The sequence below is a fragment of the Hevea brasiliensis genome, chromosome 7 (genome assembly GCF_030052815.1).
Source record: "Hevea brasiliensis isolate MT/VB/25A 57/8 chromosome 7, ASM3005281v1, whole genome shotgun sequence".
In the NCBI taxonomy this organism is placed as follows: Eukaryota; Viridiplantae; Streptophyta; class Magnoliopsida; order Malpighiales; family Euphorbiaceae; genus Hevea; species Hevea brasiliensis.
In genome coordinates, this window is record NC_079499.1 from 88,337,124 (window position 1) to 88,356,254 (window position 19,131).

Below are 19,131 nucleotides of genomic sequence, written 5' to 3' on the forward strand. Positions count from 1 at the left end.
CCCTTCCACCTCTACTTGCTTTCTCCCTGGCAACAGGGTTAGCGACAGTGCTCCAATACCTCATTCTTAGGTGGAGCGCTAGTCAACTTAGCAAATCAACTTGAACCTCTCATTTCTGAAAACAAACAAGAAGTGTTGAGCATATAAGAAGTTCATGTGCATTCACATGAACACATAACAGATAATTAGGCATAACATGAAACCTAACATGCACATAACATTTATCACATAACATATAAGGACTCAACCTTGTTGGACATGTATTTTCCTAATTGTGCTGGTCAACATACTTCCTTTCACCTTTCTTCTATATTCTTACTAGCATTTAGGTCCACTATTCTAACCTAAAGCTTTAATACCAACTTTGTAATGTCCCAAACCCGGGGCCATTACTGGCATTAGGGATCAGGTCAACTTAAGGTTGTTAGAACTCATAGCAAGCCTAAAGTCTGTAAAACATACATGCATTCCTATATTCACATGTTTAAACATACTCCAAACCATTACACTCTAGTCTTTTCATCCATACATAAATATTTTTGATAAAAAAAATGGTTCATAATTTGAACCTAAACATACATAAGTTCTAAAGTATAATGGTCTGACATGCATGCTCCCAAAAGGGTTAACATAACGTATACATCATCATCATCATACTTAAAATTATTATAGAACTCTTATTTTTTTTTAATTACTAGCACAGTATTATCCATTCATAATTTACATGTCCATCTACCCATACATTATACATAAGGAGAAGGCTAAAGCTACCATTGGAGCTCTCTCTTCAGAGAACTCTTCTAGTCCTGTAACCCTGCATCTTGGGGTTCAGGGAATGGAACAAGCTTACACAAGCTCAGTGAGTAAAGTAACCATCATTAAATTATATCATTTAATTCATACACATACATTGCATCGCTTGCATAGGTTTTCACATTACAAACATTTGATGGAAGATAGATTTATCACTAGTATCTCTCCAAACTTTCCTTTAAAACATGACCTATGTTATGCACCTTGGGGCAACTTATAGATCTCCCCTGACAGGGCAACTTAAAGATTTTCCCATGGGATTTTTTTTTTTATACTTATGAATCCATAACATACGTAATATTACATCATTATAAACATGGGGGAAGTCAGTGGGTCATTCAATATCCATTAATGCACCAATAATAAATTATGCAATTATGCAACATCTTTATATTCTAGATGCATATATCTTAAATAAATATGACATGAGGCATGAAGATGATTATTAATTACCTATAAATAGTTTTCATTTTATTAAGGTTAGAGTTACTCACCTTTGAAAGCCTATCAACCACCTTACTCGAATAGGAGCTATCATCGGATCCTTAACCTTTCTAGTCCCTCAAGCCCAATCCTATAAAATCAGGCCCTAGAGTGTTATACACTATTCTAAAACTCTATACATATCATAAACATCTTATTCTAGGCCCTCAAGAACCATGAAATCATGTTTTGGAACCTTAGACAATAAGGGAAAAAAAAAGTCAAACAGAACCCACTTAGGCTGTCGAAGTCCTGAACTTTGGTTGCTGAAGTCTCAAGCTTCAGACAACACTTTTGTCTAGTGCTAGCTTTGGCTGCCAGAGTTTTGGACTTCAGTTGTCGAACTAGGAAAGTTTTTAGATTTTCCAAGAAACCACATGTATTGGCTGCCAAACCTTTAGCTCTTAGCAGCTGAACCTAGAAATTTCTAGAATTTTTAAGTCAAAAACCTGCAGATTCCTTCTCTTAAAAGCCTCACAACTCATTTCAAATTTTCAAAACACAATCCCATCACAATACACCTCTTTAAAGCCTAAAACAACTTGGAATCAGGCTTAAAGTCTACTTAACATTAATCAAAACTCAAATCCTAGGTTTTCCTAAAACTCAAATCCTAGGTTTTCCTAAAACTCAAATCCTAGGTTTTCCTAAAACTCAAATCCTAGGTTTTCCTAAAACTCAAATCCTAGGTTTTCCTTAAACGCAACATAGCATATGCATGGATTTCTTCAACCCCTTTTTAGGGCCTAAAACAACTTGGAATCAAGCTTAAAGTCTATTTAATATTAATCAAAACTCAAATTCTATGTTTTCCTAAAACTCAAATCCTAGGTTTTCCTTAAACCCCTTGAACATCTTTTTAGGGCCTAAAACAACTTGGAATTAAGCTTAAAGTCTACTTAATATTAATAAAAACTCAAATCATATGCTTTCCTAAAACTCAAATCTTAGGTTTTCCTTACCTAACATAGCATATGCATGGATTTCTTCAAATTCATCATGAAAAACTAGCTATTTAAGGCCCATAACACTTAAACATAACTATTCTAACAACAAAACATGATATTTCCTCATAAATGACAAAACCCTAATGCTAACATGCCTAAATTTCCCTAAAAAGTCAACTTAAAATAACTTTTTATGAAATTGAAGTTGTAGAAATCTAATTCATCCTCAACTTTCTTAGATCTATCTATTAGATCAATAAGAAAAGAAAGTTACCTCTTTTCTTGGAGCTTGAAGGTGAGAGAACCAAAACTTCAAAACTTGAATATACTTTTCCACACTTTTAAGTGGAAGGATCCACCTTTAGATCTTCAAAATCTCAAGAAAGTCTCTTCAAAGAGCTCCTTGTATGCCCCAATAAAAGGAGAGGGAGGCAAGGAGAAAAACTCAAGTGTTTTGGGTAGAAAATGAGCAGTGGTCCCTTTTATACTCTTGATAGTCGGGAGACTTTTGGCTGCCAAAATCCATACTTTTAGCTGCTAGAGTCCTTTCTGTCCAAATGGGCATTCAAACCATAAAAAGGACTTCGGCGACCAAAAATCTATCATTCGGCTGTCAAAGTTTCTTCTGCCTAAAACAACCACTTGTAAAACTTTTAGGAAATAAAACCTTTAAAATAATTTTTTATTTTTAAATACATTTGAACACATTACACATACATAAATACATTTTCACAGGTTACTGCCACTCCCTTATCAGTGAAGTTTTTATTTTCACTAGAATATTTCATCAAAGATAGATATTCCGACGTCGGAATGTGGTGCTTATTATCATTTGTTTCAATATGTATATATATTTACTATGGAGATTATTTTAATATATAATTTCTTTTAAAATTATTTTATATAAATCTATTTTTTTATATAAAATATATTAAGTTTATTTTTATTGTTTTTATGGTTAATAAAATTAATTGACTTTTTTTATTATAAAGTGTTAATAGTTCTAATTATTTTATTTATTTTTTCATTTTATTTAATAATTTAGTCATAAAATTTATAAAAATTGTTAATTTTGATCTAATTTAATATACTTATTATTAATTTATGAGAAATATTAATTACATAATATATATTTAATATTTGTTTAATAGTATATAGGTTGAATCCTGGTTCGACCCTAGTTAAATCTTTAACTCCTAATCCTCTGTTTTCATTGGTTCAATGATTGGGTCTGATTTAAAATCCATGGTAAAAACCTTGGATTAAAATTATAAAAGTATTTAAAGATTTTGTTAAATTTTAGAATCTAATAATGTAATGATGAAATTCACTTTGTTACAACTATAAAAGCCCTAAATCAAAAATAAAAATAGCAGCAAAATAAATAAACAAAATAACAATATTTATATGGTTCACCATCTCAAAACAAGGCTACATCCATGAATTGAAATCTTCCACTATCAAACAAATAACAAATACATGATTAAATTCAAAGCTCTACCATTATCCATAGACTCAATTACACCTAAGAAATTATAATCTCATCTTAACATTCCCATTCTCCTCTAGAAAACCCTCTCCTTTATGGACTATAATGGATAGAAGTTCCTTTCTCAAATTTTTCTACATATGGGCTAAAGCTAAATAAACTCTGCCTGAGTAATTTGTGCTTAGCCGGTCCCAAACCTGGATAAAGGAGGAGGGTTGCGGTAGGTGACAATCAGCATAAAAATTTCATCACACCTTATGATATATATTCAAATGATATAAACGTTGGGGCATCCTCTACTTATAACGCGCTACATCGGAGCCCGGGTGTAGTGAGAAATATGCAAGGGTATAGGGCGTTCACCGAAAGCGACGCGCCATGCCGACGCCCGGGTATGGTGTTAAGTGAAAAAGGGTTCCCACATCATGGACGGGTGTGGGTAAAGAAGTTAGTCCATAGGACAGATAGCAGAACAGATAGTGAAACAAAATACAAGATAGACATAGAAAACAATAGAAGATATCATAGAAGGAGACTAATTAGGAAGGAACAGGATAGGAGGAGGATCAGGGTTGGTACTTGGAATGTTGGATCACTTACAGGAAAATTAATGGAGCTTGTGGATACCTTGGAAAGGAGAAGGGTGAATATTGCTTACATTCAAGAGAATAAATGGGTAGGATAGAAAAGCAAGGAAGTGGGTAATTTAGAGTACAAACTGTGGTTTATTGGAAAGGAGAGAAATAAGAACGGAGTGGGTATAATCATAGATAGGACATTGAAAGACGCTGTAATAGCTGTGAAAAGAGTAGGAGATAGAATTATACTGGTAAAGCTAGTACTAGAAGGAGAAATAATAAATATAGTTAGTGTTTATGCCCCACAAATAGGACTAGATAGTGAGAGTAAACAAAGGTTTTGGGAAGATATGGATGATTTAATGCAAAGCATACCGAATGAAGAGAATGTTTTCATTGGTGGAGATTTGAATGGACATATAGGAAGTGATAGGCAAGGTTATGAGAATGTTCATGGAGGTTTTGGTTTTGGCAGTCGAAATGAGGAGGGAAAAAGCATCCTGAATTTTGCTATAGCATACGACCTAATACTAGCAAATACCTACTTTATAAAAAGAGAGTCACATTTAGTGACTTTCAAAAGTGGGCAACATAGAAGCCAAATTGACTTCCTCTTAACCAGGAAGACAAATAGAGCTCTATGCAAGGATTGCAAGTTCATTCCAGGAAAGGCTTTAACAAGTCAACATCGGTTAGTGGTCTTGGATGTCAAGTTTAGGAATAATTCAAGTAAGGTCAGAAGAAATAATGTAGCTCAAACAAAGTAGTGGGAGTTCAAAGGAGTAAAGCAAGTGAAGTTCAAAAATGAGCTTCTCGAGTCTGAAGCATGGAAGCTAGATATGGAGGCCAATGATATGTGGATACAGATAGCATCAAAGATTAGAGAATTAGCTAAAAAAATACTTGGAGAGTCTAAAGGACATGGACCACCCTCAAAAGAGAGATGGTGGTGGAATAAGGAAGTACAAAAGGCAGTGAAGAGAAAAAGGGAATGGTATAAGAAATTACCTAAATGTGATAATAATGAGGCATATGAATAGTACAAGATAGCAAAGAAAGAGGCAAAAAAGGTAGTTAGTCAAGTAAGAGCACACACCTTTGAAAAGTTATATGAGAAACTTGAAACTAAAGAAGGAGAGAAAGATATTTATAGATTAGCAATGAGGAGAGAAAGGAAATGTCAAGACCTCAATCAAGTTAGGTGCATTAAGGATAAAGAAGGAAAAGTGTTGGTGAAAGATGAGGACATTAAAGAAAGATGGAGATATTATTTTAATGATCTCTTTAATAATAGTTAAAATAGTAATAGCTTAAATATAGACTATAGAACAATAGAAAAGAATGTGAATTATACTAGAAGGATTAGATCTTTAGAAGTAAAAGAAGCACTTAAGATAATGAAATTGGGTAAAGCCTGTGGACCCGATGGAATACCAATTGAAGTGTGGAATTATTTGGGAGATATAGGAGTAGCATGGTTAACTAAATTATTTAATAAGATTCTAAACTCAAAGAAAATGCCTGATGAATGGAAGATGAGTATTTTAGTACCTATTTTTAAAAATAAGGGAGACATACAGAGTTGCTCAAACTATATGAGAATTAAACTCATGAGCCATACTATGAAGTTGTGGGAGAGAGTTGTGGAGCATCGACTACATCATGATATTTCTATCTCTCTCAATCAATTTAACTTCACACCCGGTCGTTCAATTATAGAAGCGATCTTTCTCATTAGAAGCTTGATAGAGAAATATAGAGACGTGAAGAAAGATCTACACATGGTTTTTATTGATTTGGAGAAGGCTTATGATAGTGTTCCAAGAGATTTCTTATGGAGTGTGTTAGAACAAAAGAGGGTATCTATTAGGTACATACAAGTGTTGAAAGATATGTATGAAGAAGCAACTACCATTGTGCACACAGTGGGAGGGGACATAAGAGATTTTACGATCTCAATTGGATAAGGATTAGCTATAAGCCCTTACCTTTTTACATTAGTTTTACATGAATTGACGAAACATATACAAGAGAGTATTCCTTGGTGCATGATGTTTGCGGATGATATTGTTCTGATAGATGAGAAGCTAGAAGGAGTCAATAGAAAGCTAGAGCTTTAGAAAGTACTCTAGAGTCAAAGGGCTTTAAGTTAAGTAGAACGAAGACAGAATACATGCATTATAAGTTAAGTGAAGGCCAAACTGGTGATAGGGAAGGAGTTAGTTTGGATGGAGTGGTACTGTCCCAAAGTAATCACTCTAAATATCTCGGCTCAGTCCATCAAGTAGATGGGGGATGTGAGGAGGATGTTAGTCATAGGATTAAAGCCGAAGGGTTAAAGCAGAGACGTTCCACGGGAGTTTTATGTGATCGCAAGATTCCCAATAAGTTGAAAGAAAAATTTTATCCTACAGCCATACGACCGGCTATATTATATGGTAGTGAGTGTTGGGCATTGAAGGAGTTGTATGCGTCTAAGATAAGAGTTGCAGAGATGAGAATGTTAAGGTGGATGAGTATGTTAGGGTGGATGAGTGGCCATACTAGACTAGATAAAGTCCGTAATGAGAGTATTAGAGAAAAGGTAGGAGCGGTGCCAATTGAGGATAAGTTGAGAGAAGGGAGATTGAGGTGCTTTGGTCATGTGAAGCGTAGACATACGAAAATTCCAGTTAGACAGGTAGAGCACATTAGGTTAGAGAATAGAAAGAAAAAAAGGGGTAGACCTAAATTAACTTGGAGGAAAGTAGTATAACATGACCTAAAAGCATTACACATTTCTGAGGATTTAACCCAAAATTATTTAGAGTAGAGAAAGTGAATCCATATAGCCGTCTCCAAATTTTTGGGATAAAAGCTTAGTTGAGTTGAGTTGAGTTGGTCTAAAACTAAATAACTTCAAAGATATTTCTATTCATTGTGTTAATAGCTATCAACCTTATTTTCAATAGAAATCTCATTGAATTAGAAATCCCTTTCAATTAGATATAACATTAAAATAAAAATCTTAAATTATGTAGAAAATAATTCTCCATTCTCAAACTAGGAAAATGTTCTTTCAAAATCTATTAGAATTCATAGTCATACACTAGCAATAAATATACTTGAGACTTCATACAACTACGATATCAAATAAAAGTTCACACGCGATCCAAGATTTATTAGAGACTCGTGTTAGGTAACTGCTCTGTTTAATAAATTGTCAATTTTCTGTAGAATTAAGGGACTACTTGGGCCTCATGAGTTCAAAAAAAAAAAAAAATTGAAATTTAATCGAAATAAAATCAATATAAAATTAGTTGAAACATATGATAATCCTTTATAGGATTCAGTTTAATGATTAAATACTTGTTTACATATATTATGCACGCAACATTTTTTCATAGGATCAATTTTCATTAACAACCTATTTAAAAAAATTATAAATTTACAAGAATTCTATTCAATTGATTTTTTTTTAATCATTTTTATGTTTGAAAAAATAATAAGTGAAAGAATTCAATTTTTTTAACTTAAAAAAAAAAAAGAATTCGGTTTAAAAGGGATAGAAATCAGACCAAAATTAGTATGATTGTGTAATAATTCAGTTAATTTCATGTGTATAATTTATTCTAAATGAAGCCTAAAACTCTTCCAAGTAAAGTAGTAGTATTATTCTAAACAATTGTATGATTATATTTCATTTATGAGAACAATTTTGGATTCTGACATTCCTTATTTTTATAATCAAATTAAGGCTCCATTTATTTCATGAAAAATAACTTGTGTATAAAAAATATTTTTCGTGAAAAATATTTTTTTTTCGTGAAAAATATTTTTTTAAAAAATATTTTTTATGAAAATATTTTCTATTATTTGGTTGCAAATTAATGATATGTATTTATATAATGCTTTTACATTTTAATGAGATTATTAAATTACAAAAGATGACTTCCTCTCTTGAAAAAAGAAAATTATTTTCCTTAAAAATGATTTATTTTTTTTTACTTGGAAAAATATATTTTTTATTAATTTATTTTCTGAGTGCCTCAAACGTTAGAAAATACAAAAAATAATTTCCATAAAATAAATAGAGCATAAATCATTAAATATAAATTTAAGATGATTTAGAGATTACACTTTGACATGGGTACGTAGGTTCTCCAAGAAGACAACAAGAGGAAACAAAAAGGGCAATAATGCCTTTGCTCTTGTTTTATGGCGTTAGTAGGTCTAGGTCCCCTTGTCCTTTGAAATATGTTTCTTGCTTGATGGTTTTAATTTTTGAAGACAAAATACATGGTGCCTACTTACTGTTTATTACCCATGTTTTTATATGTACTAGGTTTGATAATTGCATTTACCATAATGCTGTCTTGGCCACTTTCATGGTGTGAGTCTAGTGCTGCCTAAATGTTAGAGATGAGACATTACATTCATACCTAAGTTTCCTTCTGTTGAAAAAGAAGCAAACTGTAACATCCTGAACTTCCGAGCTTTGAATAGTGCTATATTTAGTCAGTGAATGGTATTATTTAAAGCCGGTTTGAGGAAAAAAAATAAAATAATAATAATAATAAATAAGTTGAAAATAAATTGAAATAAGCGTTATAAAAAAATTAAAGTGGCCATCAGGTTATGAACTTAATCAGTAGTACCGAAAAAGATTGTCTATAACCGGATGAGAGGCATTTTAGTCATTTGACATCTAGAGTTGACTTTTGACCTAAATATCCATTAAAATTAGTGACATTAAAATTTAAAAAATGTATTAAAAATGTAAAGTTATATGGAAAGTAAAGAAAGGGACATACATGGCATTATTATAAAAAGTTAAAATTAAATTTATTTTAATGTAATTATTATAATTATGCTTATGGATAATTATAAGTATAAAAGGACAAATACATTAAATGAAATATCATCTTCTTCCTTGGTCTCCTTTTGGCCGAACCACCATTGCCAAAGAGCTCTCACCATTTCTTCTTCTTCTTGCTTGATTTCTTAGCAAATCCCACCATAAAACCCCTAGGCCACTTCATTAAAACTTGATCTTGCACCTTGGAAAAGTGATTGACAGCCAAGAAAGTGAGGGAAATTGAGGTTTTGGCAAGTTAAACTTGGTCAAGTTAAAGGTTAGTGCAAATACTCTCTTTCTTCTTTCTTTAATCTTTAATAGAAAGGTGAATTGAGTTAGAATTTATTGAAAAATGGAAGAACCATGTATGAATGATCATGCATGATTTTCGGCAGCCATGAGAAAGGGGAGTGTTTGATGGTTTTATTTGAATTGAACTTGCCTAGCAATGGTATTTGATGAGTATATATGAACTGGAACTTGAATTACATGTGAAGTATGAATTTAAGAAATTGCGAGCTAGGGTTTTGAACCAAATTTGGGGATTTTGTGTTGTGATCTGAAATTGACACTCTTGAGATGAATTATGGACCAATTGAAGTGCATTGATGATGAAATGAAGTGGTAGTTGGGTGGTAGTGAGGAGTTGGAAATGTTGTTTCTTGTGCAGGAAATTATGGACTCTGAGTCTAGCATGTTTAGGTAGCCATAAGTAGAGCTATATTGCTCCAATTGGTATGAAACTAATTGAAGATGAAATTTAGGACATAATGCCACATTTTTCATGAAGAGACCCTGCCTAGAAACTGTTCTTAGAATGCCCTAAAAATGGCTTGAATCTATGTACCAAATGTTGGACCTGGAAAATTAACCATGTGAACAGTAACTGTTCACATGGGCATAATTCATTGTAGAAAACTCTAATGAAGATGAGCTAATATGATCTAGAAACTTAAGAAACAGGGCTACAACTTTAGTTTAGAAACTTTCCTCCAATTTTGAGTGTAAGAACCCTAAATGTTAAATGTAAAACACTGATTTGAATATTAGATCCTGCAGGTGCAGGGTTCATGAGTCTAGGTCAGTTAAATTGCCATAACTCACCATACATAACTTGAAATTTTATGATTTTGAACCTGTGTGACCAAGACACATAGGGAAACAACTCATATGAAGAGCATTAGGCCAAAATATGATTGTAGCTTGTCCAAATAGCTGGATAAATTGAGGTTCCAGAATCTGCCAGATTCTAGAACAGCAAAAGGGTCAGTGAACCAGTCATGGTTAATTAACCATATCTTGAGCTGCGAAACTCCAAATTGAGTGATTCAAAAAAAAAAAAATTAAAGTTAATTAAAAAGTAATTTTGATGAAGAAAATGAGGTCAAATTTTCACTGTAGATTAGCCTAATGTAACAGTGAACTTAAGTTATAAATTTTGAAATTTTTGAAATACTCCTAAAATGACTTGAATTATGGTTGGTAATTAATGCCAATAGCTTAATGAACAAAAATGTGGGATGAATATGAATTTGGGGCTTGTATTCCCATTATGAATGGCATGATCAAAATTTAGCATGAATAGTATAATGAATAGTAAATATAATAACATAATGCAATGAACAATGCTTAAGGTACTAAGGTGTCCATGTATAACTAGTTTTATGATTGGTTTGGATAGGTTGGCATATCAATAGGGTTCTGATTTACAGTACTGCTTATGCCTTTGTGTCATTCTGTGATTTATGATTTCTAATGCCATTTTGTGATTTATGGCTTATAGCCATTCCGTTATTTTTCTGATACACATGGCTTTATGCCCGATTGATGTTATGGCTCTTTAGCCATTCTGTTGCACACCTGGCATACACTATGTGACCGATGATGTGACGGCCCGAGGTACTTGATACCTAGTGCTAGATTACCCGTTTATCCAGTCCAGTCAATCTGTATAGGTTACTTGGGCATTGAAATAAATCTTAAAAATTCAATAATAAATAATGAATAGAAAAACTAATAAATTAAGTATACTATAAATAGTTATAAAAAAATACATCCTGTGTGGTATAATGATATAATTTCTTTGTTTCTAATTATTTAGTTTATTTTTACATTATTATTGCACCACTAAGCGTTATGCTTAGCGCGTTGCTTTTTGCTACGCGTAGATACTGGAGAGAAGGATAAGGCCCAGTAGGTGACTGACTGGGATTACCTGGAGATCGGATTGCATTGTGTCAGCTGTGTCACCTCACTGCAGTGCATTGGTAGGGTTCGTCTAGCTGATGTATTTTGTTTTGATCATTGTAATTAATTATTAAGCATGTAATGTATATCAAGAAGTTGTATTAATTTGTACATTATTGTAAGTTAATGAAGTTTGAAATTTCATATATGAACTGTGTATGAATGGAAATGAGATGAAATCTCATATGGATCCATATGAGTGAAAACGATTGATAATTTGAAATTTGAGATTATTGGTGAAATGATGATGGAAATGAATTTTTGATTTGAATGCAAAAATGAGAATATAATACAAAATTGTTTTCAAACAGGTGGTCATTCATAAAAAAAATGGTAATAAATTAGGAGAAATTCTGTCAGTTTCTCCGTTTGAACTATTAAATTTAAAATAACAAAATGGAATATAATTACCAAGAAAAATAGCAAAATAAGAGAAAGTGTTCTGGCATAGAATGTGGCATGTCTTACTTGGCTATACTGTAGATCGGGTAAGTGGTGTTACACAAACTCTTAGAATTTAAGGTGTGGAAGCAACTTCCTTTGGTAAAGTAGCACAACCAAAGACCTCAATCATGGTCACCTGGCCCCATAATTTATGCCCTAGGAATAATTGATAAGCTGGTTGTCAGACTAAACATTGTTGCACTTGCACCCTTCCTTGGTACTCAAACTTATTTTAAGTGCCTGCCAACATGAGGAATCTAGTGAACTTAAATATCAGTTCTCCAACCTATTAGACTGTAGAATTTAAATTATTGATAGTTGAATTGATTTTTTTTTTTATCTGAAAGGAATTCTTCATTCATGAACCTCTTAATACAACTCTATCCGAATATATATAACAAAGATGGCAACTGGGCAGGAGGATTAGTCACCCATCCTGCCCATGCAGAATAAGTCTTAGCAGCATTTACTACCCAGTCTATAGACTTGTTCAAAGATCTAGGATGAAGCACGATACTCAAACTAAGATAGAGAGATAGATACATTCTAATATCATGAATGAAAGCTTCAAGAGCCCACGAGATAGCCACTAGAGAATGAGAAAGTCTAAAAAAATCATATTCAATTATGCATGGAGTATAACCCCTGGAAAGAGCAAAGAGTATAGATTCATTAACTGCCAAGCCCCCTGCAGTAGAGGGGAAGAACTTAAGAAGGACTGTGAGCATCCATTCTCTAAAAGACCTTGAGAGTTTCGAACAATAATTCCTTAGCCAACTGAGAAAGACCGATTGTCAAAAGAGGTGAACACATTGAGTTTCAGCACACCATTAGTAGGAAGATACCATATAGAAGACGTAGGCCTTTGAGGAGGTTGAGCAACAGGCAGAGGATGCATTTGTAAAGCTGCTGTTGATTGCATCTCTTCAAGTTCATCCTACCCCCTTCACCTAAAAGCATGTCGACGGAGCCCTGTTCGAATGTTACACAGATAACCCCATTTGCTCTTAAGATAATAATTCTAGGTTCTAGCACCACATGAAGAAAATTTATACTCATATTTTGCATTTTGTTTTGCAAAAAAATAAAAAAACAATGAATTAACCATCCCATATTAAAAAGAGGGCAGAAAAAAGAAATGGTAAGAAAAGAGGGAAGGGGAAGGGAAAATTTTCGTAATGGAAAAGATGATAAGAGGGAAAGAGGGAGAGAGATGAAAATAAGGAGATAGAAAAGAGAGAAAGGGAGAGAGAGATGGAATAGAGCAAAAGAGAGAAGGAGAGCCAATGGCAAATGAATTAGAAATAATTATAATATTTAAAAACTTATTTGTAAAATAATAAGGACTTATTTATAAATTAAAAGGAAAGTATTTTTTTTGAGAAAATAAAAAATTCATTAAATAGAGATAATATAAATCTAAAGCATAAAATTTTAGATTTCTACAATTTTGCATAAAAAATTTAAGTTAAATCACTTAGATAAAATATAATAGTAATTATCTTAATTTAAAGAGTTAATTATATTAATAAAATATTTATTTTGAATAATTGGCGAGAAGTATATTTAAGCATTATGTATTTTCGACTCTTGTACTTAGTTTTTTTTTTCAATTTAGGGACTAAGGTTTTGACTTTTTCAATTCAGGGTCTAGGGTAGGCACCTATGCTTTCAATTTATTATAGTTAAAAATCGTAATAAATCCATATAGATTTGATTTTTTTTTTCAGTTTTATTTGGATTTTCAATTATATATATATATATATATATATATATATATATATATATATATATATATTTTCCTCAATCCTTACTCCACTGGGTTTAGTGCCTGCGATTTTATAAATAGAAAATCCTTGTATGCATCCAGATATCTTCACTCATCCAATTTAAAATTAACATATTATTTAAAATCATAATAGATCTTGTTCAAAAATATGATAGGACCTACTCATAAATATGAGATTCTATTTTATATTGATTTTATACCAAATATAAGTAAGACCCTTTACAGCTATAAGCTGGCATCTTCCCAATTCATAAACATGTTCCACATGTATGCTAGACAATTAATATCAAGGGAGATAAGCGGACATTCACTGAGAACAGAGAATTAATATCATAGTAAAAGAAAACGTGTGGAGGAAGAAAAGAAGAATAGTTAACTAGAAAAAATATTTAGGATGTTAATGTTCATAACTTTATATACAATGACAAATTTGTTATAATGTGACTTTGATTTGATTATTAAACGCCTCATCAATTATTTATTAATAATAAGATAATTTTAATTCTAATTCATTAGTCTTAATTTATCTTATTAATTAATTAATTTTCATTCACATGCACACTTTCTACCTCTCTCTCCTTCTCCGTTCTCCCTCATTTTTCGGTCTACTTGATGAGTTGTGACTCTTATTCTCTCTCTACTCAATTTTCCAAACAAGCCAAAACCTATTATTATATATTACTAAAACACACAATATTTTTACTATATCCTTATCTGTCTATTTCTCTGATAACAGTTCATGCTCCTCTTCCACAAGGAAAAAATTTTCATCTGTTATCATATGTATATACTAAAATGAAACCCTAAAACACTGTTCAGGAACAGTAACCCTTTTCTTTTTTTCTTTTTTCTAAACACAGTACCTCGCCTCATATTCCACCGGCCCCCCAAACCCCGCCCCCCCCCCCTTTTTCCAAACAACACCCCAGCATATATAATTTCAACTTTTTATTTTAATTTTAATTACTTTTAAATTATTTAATTATTAGTTTCATTAAAATAATTTTATTTTAATAAAATGAAATTCACAGTTCTAAGGATATTGATGATCTTATCATGTTGTGGTTTTCTATTTTTGGTGTTTTTATTTTTAATTTTTTATTTTATTGTTAAAAATAAAAACTTCCTTTTCAATTTTTACATTATATATCTTAAATTTTTTTGATGTGCCACTCTTTTTTTTCTTTTTCAATTATCTTTTAATTTTAATTTAGGTATTTTATTTTACTATTTGAATTTATAAATTTCTTTTTATTTAAATTTTAAACACATAAGTGTTTATATACTAATTCAAATTATTTTTACTATTTTTATGTTATTTTGTTTTTAATTGTTTTTTGAATTATTTAATTATTAAATTTGTTTTAATTATTATTATCTTTATTCAACTAATGTTAAGATGATTTATTTTGTAATAAAATGAATTTTATTTTATAAATCAATATTACATTAAGGAAATATAATATTTCACATTAATATAGGAAAGTATGATCACAATAAATGATTGATTTATTTTAATAATATTTATATTATGCTTTTTTTAATTTTTTTTCTATAAATACTATTTTAAAATAGCAAGATCTTGATTGACTTATTATTATTATTATTATTATTATTATTATTATTATTATTATTATTATTATTATTATTATTATTATTATTATTATTATCTAGAAAATATTCAAAAAATATATATCTATAAACTTTGTTATAGCATCTATTTAGAGTTGTTAGTCTATTAAATTATGTAAATTTGATTTATAAGTAATAAATACTTAAATTTACTTTGTTCTTAAAGTCTAATTTAATTGCAATACATTTAACTTATTTTTTAGTAATTAAAATTTTTTAAAAATAATGTGAATATATTTTACTTTTGAATACTCGATCAATTACTATAAGAATAATGTTATGCTTTTTTTAGATGGATTAATCAATTCACTTTTTTAACAAGTGTTATTATTATCTTCTTTTATTACTAGACTCTATAGTTAAATATTTTTATTATCAAATTATACTTTATTCAATTTATTATAATACGTAAATAATAAATAGTATATTATTAATATTAATTGATCTTAAATTAGAATATATATAGGTAACCAATACATAATATATGTAATAATTAAATTTTAATTTAAATTTATATTAAATATTATTAACTATTAATAGATAATAATTTTGTTTATAAAATATAAATATAATATTTTATATTATTATAAAACAGAGTTTAATATATTTTTAATATAAATATTTTAATGTCCGCAGCATTGTTCGGAGGGTTTTAATGCTTGTAAATGACTAAAAATAGAAATCATAAGACATCCAAAAACCCAAATTAGATGACATAAAACAAATTCAAGCATCAAAATCTCATTCAATCAAGAATGCACAAACTTTGATCCTTGATTCATAATCATTGTTATTGTCATCACAAGCACAAACCCAAAAAATAAAATCAATTAAAATCATGATAAATAAATTAGAAATTATTAAGGGCCAATAGAAAATTTGAGGACCAATTAATGCAAAATAAAAATTTACTACCCCTATTTAAGATTTTTTTTTTTTATAAATATTTAAATATACCAATTAATAAAAAAAAAATCAAATTTTATTACACCTATTAAAAAAAATTTTACAAATGTCTAGGGACCAAGGCTCCCTGTTACCCTTGGTGTTTTAGACCTGCAATTCGACTGTTGAGGGGATTGATGAGGGTCATTGCTACTATTACCACTGAGCAAGGGTTAAAGAGTAAGTCACAATGATTCAAGAAAGCCATCAGATTAAAATAAAAGTGGCGAACGATAAAGAAGGAGGACGGGCTAACGAAGGCGAACTACTAAAAAGGAGAAGAAGAAGGAAGCTAGGCTAAGCTGGTACTAATTGGTGAGTCACGAGAGTGATTGGGAGATGCCATAAAGCTTATAAAATTGTTGGCTCTAAACCGAGACCAATGATGATGCAAACGAAGCTATGGTGAAGGAGATTAATGGCGAAAGGACCTAAGCCTTCCAACCTTCAATTCAAATGAATAGGTACTCTTCAATTTGCACGAGCTAATGTGGGTGGGTTTCGACATAAAGGGGAAGGGGACGGGGCTCGGCTGATGGGTAGGTCTTCTTGGGTTTATGAGGTGAGGGAGCAGTTAAAGCAGGGGGAGAGAGAGAATGGTGCCGGTGATAGGTAGGGGTGTGCAGTTTTCGGTTTAAACTGAAAAACTGAACCGAACTGATTAATTCGGTTCAATTGGTTCGGTTTTAAAATTTAATCGGTTCGGTTCGGTATATAATTTTGATAATTTCAGATTAATCAGTTCGGTTTGGTTATTTTCATAAAAAAAATCAAAAAAATCGAACCGAACCGAAATTATTAATATATATAGGAAATAAAAAAATCGAACCAAATTGAATCGAACCGAATCGAATCGAACCGAAATAAAAAAACCGAACCGAACCTTAAGATTTTTGAGTTTTGATTTCTAATTTTTTTTTGTTTTTATGTTTTTATTATTTAGATTTAATGCTAAAAATATGAAATTTTATAAATTTCAGTTTGATCGGTTTAAAACCGAACCGAATCGATATTTATTGGTTCGATTCGGTTCGGTTTTCTCTTATCAATCGGTTCGGTTCGATTTTTAAAAATTTTTATTTTCAATTTTCGGTTTTATCGGTTCGGTTCGGTTCGAAACCGAACCGACCGTTTGCACACCCCTAGTGATGGGTGTGAGAAGGTCATGACAAAAGGGGGAGGAGGGTAAGCACTCGATTGATTCTGAGTTCATGAGGTGGGGGAGGGATTAGGGGAAGGAAGAGAAGGACAAGAATAGGGAGAGAAATGGTGAGAAAATTTTGAGAGAGAAGCAAGAGGCTAGAGAAATTTGGTGTTAGAATAATAATGCCACATAAGCATGTTAACATGTAAACCTGTGATATTTGATCACATATATTTTAGTATTACTCAAATTAAAGTTCAGACATTATTATGATATACATTAAAATTAAGGAAGAAATTGAAATAGCCTCTAAATTAAGCAACAATGAATGAAATTTACCTAATACATTTCATATTCGATTGTCATTCTTTATACACTATAAATATCTTTTACTAGGGCTAAGACTAATTAAGGGTCCATTTGGGTTTGGGAGAAGCAAAAAAGTTGGTTTAGAGGGAAAAATAATTTCTTGATATGTTTGGTTAATAACAAAAAAAAAAGAACTTTTTAACTAAAAAAAGCTGGTTTGAGAAAAGCATCAAAAGTGATATTGTTTAGATAATTTGGTTGTAATAAAAAGCGGGCATCAATTTTGTATATTTTTTTGAGACAAAAATGTCCCTAGTAAGATATAATATTTACAACTTTACTCATATAAAAGGCTTTTTTTTTTTTTTTTTTTTTTTTTTTCTGATTGAGCCCTAGCATCACGCCTCCTCTTACTCATCTCATCTCTCCCACCATTATCCTCTCATCCGCAAAAAAACCTCTCATGCCTTTCTCTCATTTGGTTCTTTTGAAGAAGGGAAAGTCAAAACAATCTCTTGGAGTTCAACAACATTTTATTTTCTTTTTGGTCATTGTGCCTTTAATAGCATGTTAAATAATAATTTTAACTAAACACATAACAAACAATCTTTTGATCAACAACAATTTTTTATTTTATTACCAAACATATAAACTGTCTTTTTAGAATAACAATTCTATAAATAGCGATTTCAAAATAGCAACAACACAATTCAACAGTAATGCTAAACAAGCTGCAAGAGATGTTTACTTCTTGAAATAGAGCATAAACATGTTTTTAGAGGTGGTTTAGCATTTTTGATTGCACGTAATTTCGGTTTTCTTACTTTTTGAGTGAATTTAATTTATATTATTTTAATTATGAGTTAATTTGAATTATCTATTAGATTATAGTAATGAAAAACATCAAATTAAATTAAAGTTAATTTGCAAGTTGCAAATTATTTTCAATGTGAATATTAAATTTTCATAAATATTACTTTTGTTTATTTAATTTTAGAGCCATATATTAGATAAATTTAAAAAGAGTCAGATTGGATCATGCCAATTATTGAATTAACACTCAATAAATCCTTAATTTTATGTGTTATTTTATAAATAGACTGCTCATCACTTTGGGGTGAGCAAATTCAGATTTGATTGACAAAATAAGAATTTTGCCCTTCTATTTTTTGCCATTCTTAAATGTCACGAGCTTATTTGGTTCAATTCCATTTTATAAAATTTTGTAGAATTCAATTGAATTATATGTTTTAGGTGTTTGCTTTGAATAAAAATTAGTATTCAATTCTATGAAATTAATTGGTTATAACTAAAACCAATTCCTATCAAAATTGATGTAATTTGAAATGAATTCCACAAAATTTACATAATATTATTTTTTGGACTAAAATACCCTTATCAAAACAATTTCACTCAATCATCCATCTTCATATTTGTTAATTAAAGAAACTTACCAAGTACAGTAATTCATTAA